At 37.7% G+C, this 15157-nt stretch overlaps 1 protein-coding gene across 1 annotated transcript in view; it reads left to right on the top strand.

Annotated features, from left to right (window-relative positions):
* Window positions 1-919: 919 nt before the first annotated feature.
* Window positions 920-15157, top strand: part of LOC149243961 (uncharacterized) — a 181368-nt gene continuing 167130 nt past the window's right edge. The window contains exon 1 of the mRNA XM_089374686.1: window positions 920-1073. The gene's annotated coding sequence lies outside the window, so the exon portion shown is untranslated. The remainder of the gene's footprint in view (window positions 1074-15157) is intronic.

The raw sequence follows: 15157 nt of genomic DNA, 5'->3' as shown, positions 1-15157 counted from the left end.
CTAGATTCCAACCACTTTTGGTCATCCGGGCAATTTCTTCGCCTTGGTAGATGACTTCCATCAAAAACATGATTCAAACACCGTTACTGGTAAATTTCTTGAAAAACATTTACCCGAATTCCAGTCACTTTTGGTCATCCGAACAATTACTTCATCTCGGTAAATGACTTCCAAAAATACATAGAGCCAAAATTATGTAAGCAACACTACACAGACAAATATAAATTGTCAAGAGAATGAATGTCGTTTAACATGTTTCTCTAGATAAAGTGAAATAACCCTACGATCCCCTCTTAAATGTGATAAAAGATAGAAAAATACAATTGCCCTTATCCATTGACACAATTCCCAATACCCAACCCTACCATCCACTCTTAAATGTGATAAGAGATGGAAAGATGCAAGCGGCCTTATCCATGGACACAACTCCCAATTAACGAAATTTTATAATTTTAAATATTATATGCAACTTCCAACACCCCTTTTTAAATATTATAAAATGTTCATAATTACAATGAATTTAATTTTTCTATAATAAAAAAGTAAACTGATCACATTAATTTTTATTAAAAAAATTACACAGAATTTTCACTATTGTAATTCTGTCTAAGTTTATGAATAAAAGCACCACTTACTCCACATTTAACTTAATTTATTCTGAAATCTCGAGAGCCCAAGTCGACGCGATTTTGCCACTTAGCGGCTCTAAGTTGCCGGAACGGCGGTCGCTTGACGGAAAAAAAGTACGTCCAGAATTCCTCTCACAACTACCAATTTTACTAATCGTGGCAGAACATAAATTTTAATATGATAATAAAAAACGGGTGAAATCCTTCCTCAAATAAAACCAACCCATTTATCCGAAGTCGCAACCAGTCTGACCCACATTCTGACTCCAGTTTTTTCATTCCATTTAACCGGAGAACTGCTAAAAATGGCTCTGTCTCCAAGCCGAATCTGATCATTACATTGATTTGACTCAGTTTTGTTCCCAAATTTCACAGCCTGGAGCCATTTGTGCATGTGGGTATTCCTCTGTAGGATGAATTTTGTCAGAATTCCAACGATCACAGGTATCACTCTGCAATCTAAGTCTGCCCATAAGACACTGTTGTTTAAAAAGACTCTGATTTTATATAAATTGTTAGTTGTTCCTGCAAGCTTCCGGAACTCAAGATTAAGACTCAGATTTTATATAAATGGCTAGTTGTTCCTGCAAGCTTTCGTAACTAAATATTTGCAGGCTTTTTGACTTGGGTATTTATGCCTGTGTCCTTCCATGTACTCTATGTATAGATACATCCTTGATCAAATATAAGTTTTGCTTTGATACCTATCTGGTTAGGACTTCTTGGAATCAATACACAAACAGATAGAGAGTAGAAACTTCTTTGAATTGAACCTCAAATGTATGGAAATTACATATATATCATGAATCACAGTTATGAAAGATTGTTACCATGCCTATATTATTTGTTATTGAACTGTTTGATGTTCCTGCTGCCCAGTTAGTTTATTAGACCTGGAAGTTTTTTTCCCTTCGTTGTTTTTTTGGCTATATCTTTTTGCCCAGTGAAAAAAGTCTTGAACCTTTCCATGACTGAAAATAAAAGGATAGCTTGTGATCGTTCAGCATACAATCAAGTTCAACAGTGTACAAGTTCAGCTTAGAAGCTAGCCAGCAAAATACCCTCCAAAACATAACAAAACTACTGAAACACAGAATAGTCATTGGTTCATGGGATCACAAGAAAAAAGCTACCCTATACAAGGGTTCACTATACACTTTACAAAGCAATCACAGGAGATGTGAAGATCTCCTCGTCCCCATCTCTGAAAACTCTCATATGGACAGAGCCTGGATCTCTTCTGGAGGCTTGTTTAGATAAACAATCTGCCTTCTGGTTGTGCTCAAATGTAATGATGTTGTAACTGATAATGAAATATATATGTGTTTCTTCAAGGGGGTTGCACTACTTAAAAAATAAATAAATAAAAATAAAAATAAAATTATAGAATGTTGAAATTGAAATTATCTCAATTTATTTAAAAAAATCTCACTTTTAATATCAATACTATATTTTCTTTCTTACATACTTTTATGTATACTTATATGTTTAATTCATATATTAATTCTTTTTATAATTATTAATAGCAATTATTGTTATTATTTAAAATAAAATTACAATTTAGTTAATTTTTATGATTTTTTTTAAATGTGAGATAAGAGGTTTCTATTTACTCTAAGTTATATCATTGGAAGGGAGCTTCTTGATCGAACAATAGAGATGCATTCAATTGTCATCTTCCTTTTTAATTTTCATTGCCCAACATTAAACTTGCCAGGGGAAAAACCAATCGTGATTTAGATGATTGTGCTAATTAAACAGATAGACATTCCTATTTTGATATAGGGTTTCCAAAATTTTAATTTAATTATCAACTAGCACAATCATATAAATTAAATGTCTCCCAAACGTGGATATACATCAATTCATAATTAACATCAAAATGCTCATTTAATGTTATATCTCACATTGTTAAAATTAGAAAAATAAATCATAAAACTAACTAAATTATTACAAAAAAATTCATAAAACTAACTAAATTACTAACTTATTTTTAATTATAAAAATAATTAATATATAAATAAAACATGGAAACAAATCCTTAAACATGGAGATTTACTTCTACTTTACCATAGAGATTTTTAATTTTTCTTAATCTATAAATAGACATTGTTACAATACAATGGTCCACTACTACATGCCCAAAAAACCATAAGTGATTTATATGACTCTAGTTTTAAATAATCAGTTTAATTTAAAAAGTAAAAAGAGATAACTATTTTGGAGATGAATCTCAATCATTGATTTGTGTATATTATTATGAATATTCTAGAATATCCCAAGGAAGTTAAATCTCAACCATCCACCTAATAACTTTTAATAATTAAATTAAAATTATGGAAGCCACATTCCAAAATAGACACACCTGTTGATAATTATTAACCTCCAGGAAATATTTTAGAATATTCTTCATAGTATTTACCAAAAAAATGTTGAGATATATCTTCAAAGTAATTATGGCCTTTCTATTTTTTTAATTAATTGGTTAATTAAAAAAAATCATGAGTTAGTGTCATATGAAATAAATTATGGTTTTGTACACATTTCATATCCATAATCCATACTAGTGTAACAAAGTCTATTTACATATAATAATCTTCATGGTAAAGTAAGGAATGTATATATATTTAACCCATATATTAAGTTTTTTTATAATTACTAATATTAATAATATTTGTTAAACTAATTTCTTCTTCTTTTCTTCTTCCTCTTTATAGATAAAATTATGTTTCCTCGAATTGAACTTTTTATCTCTTAATCAAAAAACTTCATTTTCACAATAATCATCAACAAAATTTATATATTATAAAATAAATATTTTCATACATATCCTAAATAAATACTTATGTATATTTATTAATTATTTAATTTATATTAAACATAAAAATTTAATTATATATATTTTTGATATAAAAAAATAACCCCAACCAAGTTTTCTACAATCATAGTCCGATGGTGCGGCAAAGGGTAACCGAGGATCCCTTGATCAATGAGTTCGTAAGAGCGACCAATCGGACTGACCCACCGTCGCTGTCGTCAAATGGCACACTCGATTTCTAAATCCTACGTGGTCAATTTCCACGACCCCATGATCTCGCATGATGCGCTTTCATTGCCGCTTTGCTCTCTAGATTTTACACAGCTCATCTCCACCTCGGATACCAACGTGGGATGATGACGTCATTGACCCCCTTCGCCGTAGAAAATGCATAAATACCAAGGATGTGGTCTTTCCAATGGGGAAAGAATGATGTTTCCGTCGCACTCACAAGAGGGGCGGATAAATTGTGGCTTAAAACACTATTGGTGGGTGTAATAATTTTTTATTTGTAAATGCAATCAGAAGTTATAATAATAATAATAATTTAATTTTAAGGTTATTGTATATTTAGATATTAAATTGGTGTATGAGGTTTTTGGTTTGTGGGACAATAAATTTATTTTTGCATAGGGTTTTGATTGCTAAAGTCCATAAAGGCATATGTACTTTAACCTCTTATGACTTTTTAGGAGGAAACACATGTTCTTAACCATTAGACCCACTAAATTAGTAAACATGTAATATATCATTTTATATTTTGAAATAGGGCTTAATTTTATTATTAATAATTATTAGGAGATTTAACCTGCACGAAATATTTACCTAGTCAAGATAGTCCTTGAAATTTATCTCAAAAGTAGTTATGATATTTTTACTCTTCAATTTAATTAAAAAAATGTCACGTCCACAAGTATCCTTGAACTTTTATTGATTATTATTGTTTTATTATGTTTTTCTTTTTACATATTTTTTTTTAAATGTATGTATGTTTAATTTATATATTAATTCTTTTTATACTTAATAATAATTATTATTATTTAAAATAACATTATAATTTAATTTCCCTGATGAGGGTGAGTACCGAGAATAACGTGGCCGTCGGGCCTCATGAAGAGTGACAAATGAGTCGCTGGAGAGGGTCGTACCTCCCGGTCACCTCTCCATATACGGCGGAGGGAATGGCATACAGGGACATTCGATCTGGGGCATGTGAGTAATCAAGGTGCATTGGGAAGGGGAAGTGTTGATGAGTTGATAGGCGGGATGAGGGAGGAGCCGAGAATTTGTTTCAATGTTCAAGACTGATGGTGGAGCTACACTTGGTTTCCTGCTCGACGACGGAAGCGACATAGGAGGCGCGAAAAAATTGGTGGTTTATGGATTTTCTTTGGGGAATTGTGGTTTGTTGCGTATAACGGAGTCCAACTTCTAGTTTTTCTCGAGCCTTGCAGGGCGGGATTGGGTTGCCAAGTGCTGGGGGAAGGTAAATGTTATTTCTGGTTTATTTGGGGCAAGGAACATCTTTGTAAAAGCTGGCAATGCCATGGAGAGGGTGGTGATCGGGAGGCGCCAAGCTTCTGGAGAACTGTCGTCCTCCTGGTAGTCGACTCTGTACAATGGAGTGACTAGTGTGGTGGGGATAGTGAAGATGGTGCTAGCGACGACAGTCGTGCTGACTCCCTGGGCTTCAAGCGTGTGACGCTGGCTCTCAGGTGGATTGAAGAGTGGAGTGAAGTCGCCTCCGATGAGCGTTGGAACAGGTGGGGCTCTGGGCGACTGACTTGGTGGAGGGGAGGGCAACAATTCAGGCCAGTGGACGGGGTCGCACTCTCGACTGTTGTGGGAGCACTTGGTCGATGGCAAATGCATTCCATTCCACAACGCAAGCGAGCTATCCTCCTGGCAGAGCCAGGGAAGGAGAGGGAGGAGGCCCTCACATTGGCAACCATGGTGGATGGAAGTGGGAGCAATCCAATGGGCATGGCTCGGGGTGCAAGTTTTGGAGCGCGTAGAGGGTAAGGTAGTGGAATTCGTGGAGGCCGACATCCAATTGCTCGAGGAGGAGGCAAAGGTCGGGGACAGGTGAATCAGCATGGCGACAGTGGTGGCACAAAGATATCCCGCACCAGCAACATCTCTCGGACATTAGGCACTCGGAAGGGTGGTGGACGTAGGAGAGCTCAAGTTGCTCAAAGCGATGACCGTGATGAAACCTTTGACCCACAGGGACTGCAACATTGCTGCTTGGAAAATTGTCATGGCTTAATTCAACCTTTAATGGACCGAGTAGATATGGCAAAGCATAATAATCGGGAAAAGCATGAGGAGCTGATGGCAACTCTGGAACGCATGCATTACTTCCAGTGCTAGGTCAAGGAGTGGGTGGTGGTAGTTTGGCAGGGACAAAACCATTTAGCGGAAAAAATGGAAAAGCTAGAGACTTGGATGACACACTTCAAAGGACATGTTCAGTGCAACTTCCATCCTCCGCCTCCTCTAGGAAATACTCTGGATAACCCAACTTCTGTCACCTTAGACGATTAGTATGTCCTCTGGTTTTCTTTATGTTTTGTATGTCTATTGGAGCCTATGACCCTCTCGTTTGTGGACATTGCTACTAGTATATTTTTTCGCCATCTTCTACAGACTTTGGTTAACAAACCTGGTCGGGGTGAGACCACATTTTTTCTTGAAGCATCGAATGTATATCTTTTTTCTGAATGAATAGAATGTTGACTTAAAAGAAAAAACATTATAATTTAGTTAATTTTTATGATTTGTTTTTTAAATTTATTTAATGTGAAAGGTATTATGAAGTATCTCCAAATTTAGTATGGTTTGATGTTTATTAATATTTACCAAATATTTAAGTATTAATTTTAAATCAAATTTATTTTGATGAATAATCTATGATCTATATATAATAAAAGAAATAAATAAATAATTTTAATATTAAAATTTAATTATAATTGAATTTTAAAAATAAGGCTTGTAATATTAATTTATAATTCCTCGGATGCGGGTGATTAACAGCTCAATGGTTATGTGGAAGGCGTATCACATGGGCAGGTGTCAACCCCCATGCGCCACGAGTATTAATGCTGGTCAGGCGAGTTGGGCTCGCACAAGTTCATTTATGAAGACATTAACTTCATCCATCCGTTGCAAGGTTAACAGTGCCATGGCGCTCCATAAGCGCACTGCTCCCGCGGCTTTGTTGCATTCCTCTGCAGCTCCTTGGATTGCAGCGCTGTGCGTTTTTCTGAGTCTCTCTGCTAGCGAACACGGGCACGTTATTGCGTCAGGTTCATATGATCCATCTGATGTTCTGTTGTTGTCTCGTTCAGAGCACTCTTCTATTTGCATTCACCCTCTGAACGCTGCAATGCCGCGCGAAAGGCCCAGGTTATTGAGTAGACGAGGTGGCTCTGGTGGCCGAGCGGCCCCTCAGCGGTCTTCGGAAACTCTGGAACGTGGGCGAAGCAGTCCACCGGTCACAAGAGGCGGAAGAGGCAGGGGTCGTGGAAGAATTGGGAGGGTCGAATGTGAGCATGCTGCTCATCCCACTGTGCGCTATCGAATTCCATGCTCTCTCGCTAATTCCACTTTCATAGTCTCTATCACCATAGAAAAATGTGAAGAGAGCAGGGAGCTGGGAGCCGCCCATCCTGAAGCACTTGCCGAACAGAGGAATATGAATCCAGTGGATAATCTGCGCCCGGTCATGGGGAGTGCTTCAATGCTGGACCCGGTCATTCTTGCAGGCCCAAGTGCGCTTGTTCGTGGCGTTCCCACAGGCTCGGTGGCTCCACATTCAGACTCGGAGGACTCTCTTCAATATGGATGCAGAGTCGTCGAGGAGCCTTATACCACTGATGATCACTGATACAGCATGACTATGTTTTGTTTTCGCAGCTACGGTTTGTCCCAGGTCTCTGACTGTTAATGTGTCGTTTATACTTGTCATGATTATGTATTGTTTCGTGCAGTTACTGTTTGTCTCAGGTCTATGTCCGTCCATGTGTCGCTTACACTCAGCACTGTGGCATGTTTTTCCAATGTATTGTCTCCGCTTTGTTCAAATCTGTGTTGTGTCGAAGATGAAGTCAACTTACTGATGAAGGTTCACACTGTTTTGACCTCATGAGCTTTTTGTAATATGCCATTCACAGGGCAGAACTCTCAAGGCCACGGCCTTGCTGTAACTTTTTTGTATCAATAATAGAAGTAGCCAGATTGAGAAAAAAAAAAATTAATTTATAATTATAATGTACACGAGTATATAAATAAATAGCAATCAAGTCATAACCAGGTTTCCTTAAGATTAGTTTGTTGGAATTGCAGAGGTTGCCCATGGAGATGAGGACTTGGGTTAGGGCCTATTGTGAAAGAGAGACATAATTTGCCTCATATAAAAACATGAGCATGAAGGGTGCAAGACACCTTTGTTTGAAGGATACTGGAAGATGGCAGTGTGGAACAAGGCAACATGGAATGGAAAAAGGCACGGGCGTATCGTGGTTTTAGTGAGGGAGAAAGAAGGTCGTCTCATTCAATTAGAAAAATAAGACTCAAATAAGCAATTCATTTGGTTTAAAATATCAGAAAATGGAAACCACATCAGAAATGCAACATGCTATTTTGTGTCGCAAGTTTCAAAAATCTACAAAGGTAGAGGGCTTGACCACAAAGATCCATTTTCAGCCTTAAAAGTGGATATTGCAACATATTCTCAACTAGGTGAAGTCCTTATAGTGGGTGATTTTGATGCTAGGACTGCAAGTGAGCAAGTTAGCATTCATTTTTGTAAAGAATATTGCGACCCTATTTGGGTTACAAAAGAGAGTAATCATCAGTGGGAAAGAATTTCATAGGACAGGGACTGCAATCTCTCTAGTGAACAATTTCTTACTCTGTGTGGGGCCTTTGATTTAGTCATTTGTAATGGCTTGACTAGATGGGCAAAGTTCAGTAATTTCACTTGCAATACTTACAATGGAGTAAGTGTAGTAGATTATGTAATTTGCTTGAATGGTTTGTGTAAGAAAATGAAGGAATTTTTTATTGAAGATCAGTTGTGGGACTTAAAATCAAATTACAAGCCAATTTATTTAAGTTTTTCTTGGACTAGAAAGAAACAATTAGAGTAAAAAATTCAGCATGTCCAACAAAATCTCCCACAGGGCATAATTCTTTTGACTCCAGAAAAATTGTAATACCTTCAAAATGACGCTAGAGAGGCTCTTCGAGAAGGAGAAAATCACAATTCATGGCCTTCATAGTCATGAATTAACACATTTAATTCATTGCGCACTTGTAGAGTGCAAAAGAGAAAAAATTAAGAAGTCTGAAACAAATTGTTTTCTGATTAATGCTTGGTTTGACGAAGAGTGCAAAAAGGCAAGGAGAATGTGGAAAGAGTCAAACAAGGATAACATAAAGCTCAAAGCTTACAAGCAATTATTAAGCAAGAAAAATGTCGATTTCATGGTTTCAAGGAGGGAAGAAGTAATCTTCCTTGGAAAAAATAATCCCAAATTATTTTGGAAGGAGCTCCAACCGAGAAAGATATAAACTGGAAACAATATTACAACTTCTAAATGGTTTGACTATGTAAGACAACTCTATGAGCAAGATCCCAAGGTTGACCCTCCCCCCTTAGTCAACACTGACACTGAACTCTTCACGTTGCAAGAAGTTGGGTGTTGGAAAAGCAAAAGGCTTAGCTGAACTCCAAGCAGAATATCTAAAGTGGGGCTCAAAGATCCTTACACCTCACATTACAAAAAATTTCAACAACATCATACAACATGGGCTCCCCACAGATTGGACAACTAATCTAGCAACACCTCTTTTCAAGAGCGGTGACGTCAATAATCCCTCCAATTATAGCACCATCATGATAATGTTGGCATTATAATATAAGTGTTGTCCTTGATGGCAACTCACTCAGAGGTTGATACAGGTGATGGTAACTCAATCAGAGGACAGATCTTAGTACAGCAGGTCAAGAGAGAGATATACGCAGGTTCATTGTGACAAAGCCGCGTATACACGCGGGTTAGACATTCCGAAGACGCGTATGCGTATACACGCACTTTCACGCAAGGAAAAGCGTGTACATGTGGGAGAACTTATGTTTTGGTCCGTGGTATTTAGTCCTTGGTATTTGAACCTATGGTTGTGGACCATGGTATCTCGTCTAAAGTGTTGATCCCAAGTATTGGGTCCATGGTATTGTTTCTACATGGTTTTGGACCATGGTATTGAGAGAAGCCTAAACCTATATAAGGAGAAGATCATTAGGCAAAGGAGGGGGAGCAAGGAATGGATGTCTGATGAAGTGTGAAGATCTAGTATGCTGGTTACGGGTTTGTGATGCTTGGCTCAAGTGGGAAATGACAACGAAGGTATAAGTAATTATCTTTAGATCTGTACGTGGGTTGTCTCTGGTGAAAGCGCGTATACACGCGGTTTTGATATAGTCAAGTAGCGTATGCATTATGAGATTTGGAGTTTCAGGTTGTTGTTGGTTCTAGTGGTTGTTGCAGAGTTCTGGGCTCTGGTCTGTGTTCTGGTAACTGTGTTTTGATGACAGGGTTTCAGTGATTCAGTATTGGGTGATTTATGATACAGGTATAAGTTGATGATTGTATTGCAGCAGTGATTGTTTTGTACTTATGGATCCAGTCTGAAAATTTATGAAACGTGGTCCCTGGAAGAAAAGAGGGTTGTAGCCCTCTGCAGGTTGCAACCTGCATGCTGGTAAAGGACTGCACCAGTACATTGTAAAAGAAGTTTCTTATTAAAGGAAGATAGAAACAAATTGCGACAGGTGGTTTTCACCCACATTGGGTTTCCACCTTATATCATGGTGTTCATGTGTGCTCTTTATGTGTGATGATCTGTTCTGTTTACTGTTCATATGGTTAATAATGTTTTGATGCATTCCCTAAAGATGAACTAACTAAATCATAAAGTTTACTGGATGTATGCTAGTTTCTTTTAACATAGTCGCGTATATACGCGGATATCCTAAACTGAAGTAGCGTATATGAATCAGAATATGAAAATGAAAAAGTGTTTGATTTGCTAATACTGATTCACCCCCCCCCCCCCCCTCAGTATTATTTCCAACAATTGGTATCAGAGCAGGTCCTTTAGAAGAAGCTTGATCGCTTGAAGGAAAGATCCATCAGAATGGCCAATCTAGAAAGAGAGGCATCCATCAGGCCACCAATCTTTGACGGGAACAACTTTACCCACTGGAAGATAAGAACCACGGCATATCTACAATCGCTTGGAGCAGAAGTTTGGGGAATCGTGGAAGGAGGATACACATACCCATCAGCAATTCCTACAGATACAGCAGAGAGAAAGCAATATGAACTCAATGCCAAAGTTGTTACTGTCTTATTGGGAAGTTTGACACAATCAGAATTTATGAAGGTCATGCATTTCAAATCAGCTAAGGAAATATGGGACAAAATCATTCTAATCTACGAAGGAGATGAACAGGTAAAAAGAGAAAAGCTTCAAACTCTCAGAATCTGGTATGAAAATCTTAAGATGCATAGTAATGAAAGCATAGCTAATTACTTCCTGCGTATAGATGAGATTGTAAATTGTATGAGGAATCTGGGTGAAGAATTTAAGGAATTTGTCTTAGTTGAAAAGGTTTTGAGATCCTTGTCTGCTAAATTTGATTCCAAACTGTCTGCCATAGAAGAAAAGGAGGATCTGCAAAAAATCACCATGTCGCAGCTTCACGGAATCTTAACTGCTTTTGAGATGAGAAAAGATGGACTATCAGAAGCCACATTCGAAGCATCATGATACATGTCAGAAGAAGAAGATGAGGTAAATTTTGTCAAGAATCTTGAACGGGGAACTGGACGGTTCAAAGGTAAGCTACCTTTGAAATGCTTTTCATGTGGTAGAGTTGGACACTACGCTGCTAGATGCCCTCATAACAAAGGAAAGATGTCTGAAGAAGGTAATAGAAGCTATTATACCCATGTTAAAAGTAATGACTCATTCAATGGTATTGAAGACATTAGAAGTCTCATGGCATATGAAAAGAAGGTTGCAAAAACTGAAGAGGTTACCAGATTAAACGAACAATTGGAGTCATTAACCAGAGTAAGGGAGCAATTGTAGGATATAGTAAAAGATCAGAGCATAACAATTCAGAGACTTGAATCGAAGATCCTCTCTCTAAAAGAAGACCTTGAAAAATCAAAGAAGCAGAATAGAGAAGCTCTTGAAGAACAAGAACAAGAAGTAATTGAATTAAGGCAACAAGTGGAAGAAGGAAGAAAAGCTAAAGAAAACATAAGGAAGCAGTATCTAGAAAAGGAAGAACAACATCAGGTTGAGGAAAATATCTTAAAAGGTAAATTAGAAGAAAAGGATAAATTGCTACGATTTCAAGATAGTACTAAGATCTTGGATGACATTCTTGGTAGTCAAAGATCCCCTACTATCAAAACTGGTCTTGGCTTTTATGAATCTGTTGAAGGTGAATCTAGCTCACAAGGTGAGGCAAGGAACTCTAATGAGATGCTCAACAAGGAACAGCCAAGGAAAGAAATTCCTCAAAGAAAATCCTTTGCTCCTAACTATGGAAGTGATAGACGATTATTTCCTCCATTGAATAATATTGAATGTTATGTATGTCATAATCTTGGACATGTTGCAGCCAGATGTAGAAGTAGAATGGTTCAAGACCATCACACAAGATCATCACATTTCAGAGGATATTGTTTTGCCTGCAATGTGTTTGGACACAAAGCAATTGATTGCAATAGAAGGAACATGAAATATGTAAGATGCTATACATGCAACAAGCTTGGACATAAAGCAAGGGAATGCAGGAGCAAATTTCAAAATTCAAAGCAAGAGGACCATACATCATCACAGTTCCAAGAATTGAAGAAGACAAGATTAGAGACAGAAAGGTGTGGCATAACTCAGTTAGCTGACATAACAGACACAGGGGAAACTGAAATTGAATACCTTCAGTATTCCATCTTGCATACGCTGATATAATGAAGATAAGTGGCGTATATACGCGAGTTAGAGGCTACAGAGTCGTGTATATGGAGTTCAGAAGAAAAGGCAGCAGAACAGACTCAGGAAATGGTCCGGTCATGATATGTAATGGTTGGCACAAGATCAGGGGGAGAATATACTTCAAATAATGCATTGTTGGCATTATGGTTAGAAGTCGTTGATGAAGTTTATGAAGCTAAAAGATACATCTTGCCGTTTGATCAAAGGAATGGTATTGCAGGTTTGGATGCTGATGCTTATGGTGCAGATCATATATGATGTATGATAGTGGCTAATGACTATCATGGTCTTGAATGGATTGCTAGTCTTTGAACTTGCATCTGCTCAGGGGGAGCATGGATGGATTGATACAACTTGGCATATACAAAGGGGGAGCCCAATCAGAGATTTCAACAGGTACTCAGAGGGAGTATGGACAGCAGAGGGAAAGAACTTCTTGGTCTGCCCTTTGCCCTTGATGTCAAAGGGGGAGAGTGACTTGGTGTGGTGGTTGCCATCAAGTCCAAAGGGGGAGATTGTTGGCATTATGATATAAGTGTTGTCCTTGATGGCAACTCACTCAGAGGTTGATACAGGTGATGGTAACTCAATCAGAGGACAGATCTTTGTACTACAGGTCAAGAGAGAGATATACGCAGGTTCATTGTGACAAAGTCACGTATACACGCAGGTTAGACGTTTCGAAGACGCGTGTGCGTATACATGCACTTTCACGCAAGGAAAAGCGCGTACATGTGGGAGAACTTATGTTTTGGTCCGTGGTATTTAGTCCTTGGTATTTGAACCTATGGTTGTGGACCATGTTATCTCATCTAAAGTGTGATCCCAAGTATTTGGTCCATGGTATTGGTTCTACATGGTATTGAGAGAAGCCTAAACCTATATAAGGAGAAGATCATTAGGCAAAGGAGGGGGAGCAAGGAATGGATGTCTGATGAAGTGTGAAGATCTAGTATGCTGGTTACGGGTTTGTGATTCTTGGCTCAAGTGGGAAATGACAGCGAAGGTATAAGTAATTATCTTTAGATCTGTACGTGGGTTGTCTCTGGTGAAAGCGCGTATACACGCGGTTTTGATTTAGTCAAGTAGTGTATGCATTATGAGATTTGGAGTTTCAGGTTGCTGTTGGTTCTAGTGGTTGTTGCAGAGTTCTGGTAACTGTGTTTTGATGACAGGGTTTCAGTGATTCAGTATTGGGTGATTTATGATACAGGTATAAGTTGATGATTGTATTGCAGCAGTGATTGTTTTGTACTTATGGATCCAGTCTGAAAATTTATGAAACGTGGTCCCTGGAAGAAAAGAGGGTTGTAGCCCTCTGCAGGTTGCAGCCTGCGTGCTGGTAAAGGACTGCACCAGTACATTGTAAAAGAAGTTTCTTATTAAAGGAAGATAGAAACAAATTGCAGCAGGTGGTTTTCACCCACATTGGGTTTCCACCTTATATCATGGTGTTCATGTGTGCTCTTTATGTGTGATGATCTGTTCTGTTTACTATTCATATGGTTAATAATGTTCTGATGCATTCCCTGAAGATGAACTAACTAAATCATAAAGTTTACTGGATGTACGCTAGTTGCTTTTAACATAGTCGCGTATATACGTGGATATCCTTAACTGAAGTAGCGTATACGAATATGAATATGAAAATGAAAAAGTGTTTGATTTGCTAATACTGATTCACCCCCTCCCCCCCCCCCTCAGTATTATTTCCAACAGATAAACCATTTGTTTGCAAAGCTATTTGGAAGCATTCTAAAAAATAAAATTAGTAAGTGGGTAGAAGAAAAAGATAAGTGTGCTAAAGGGAAAGTAGGTTTTAGACCTAAACATTCTAGAGTTGATCATTGTATAACTTTAAGGCACATCATTGAAAAAGTTTGGGAGAAAAAGGAAGAAGTCTTTTGTTGATTTCAGAAAAGCGTTTGACACGGTTCCTAGGGATAAGCTTTGGCATAGAATGGAGGAACTTGAGGTTCCTAAACATTTGAGAGCAGTTATTCATAAGTTGTATGAAGAAGTGAAAGTCAAAATTAAAACTTCAGCAGACATTTCTAAAAGTTTTAGAAGCGATATCGGGGTCAAACAAGGTTGCCCACTGTCTCCTACCCTTTTTGGTTTATATATCAACAAGCTTAAGAAGTGATTAAATTCGCATGGGGGTGATGGTATCTATTTGGGCAAGTTTGTTATAAGACTTCTTTTGTACACATATGACCTTATTTTGATTGCAAAATCAGCTCTTGGTTTGCAAGAGCACTTACTATCCCTTGAGCATTTTTGTAGAAGTGTGGGGATGCAAGTCAATATCAACAAAACGAAAGTAGTGGTTTTCTCTAAAAAAAGAAAACATAGTGAGCATAAGTTCTATTTTGAAGGCAACATTATGGAAGAAGTTGTGGATTACAAATACCTCGAAATTGACTTCAACAAAAATCTAAGTTGAGATGGTTGTTGAAAGAAAAGAACTTTGGGGGATTGGAAAACATTTTATGCTTTTCAAAATAGGTGCAAAGAGGCAGAGTTATGGGACTGGAAAACCACTCAAACTCCTTTTGGGCTTCTAATAATTATGGTGATTCTCTATGGTTGTGAACTGTGGGCCAACAGTTCATCCAACATGCAATGGAGA

The sequence above is a fragment of the Pinus tabuliformis genome, chromosome 8 (genome assembly GCF_031772625.1).
Source record: "Pinus tabuliformis cultivar Carrire ecotype Pingquan chromosome 8, CPIR1, whole genome shotgun sequence".
Lineage (NCBI taxonomy): Eukaryota > Viridiplantae > Streptophyta > Pinopsida > Pinales > Pinaceae > Pinus > Pinus tabuliformis.
Note: the sequence above shows the minus strand (reverse complement) of the source record. Positions and strands in the feature narration are given on the sequence as shown.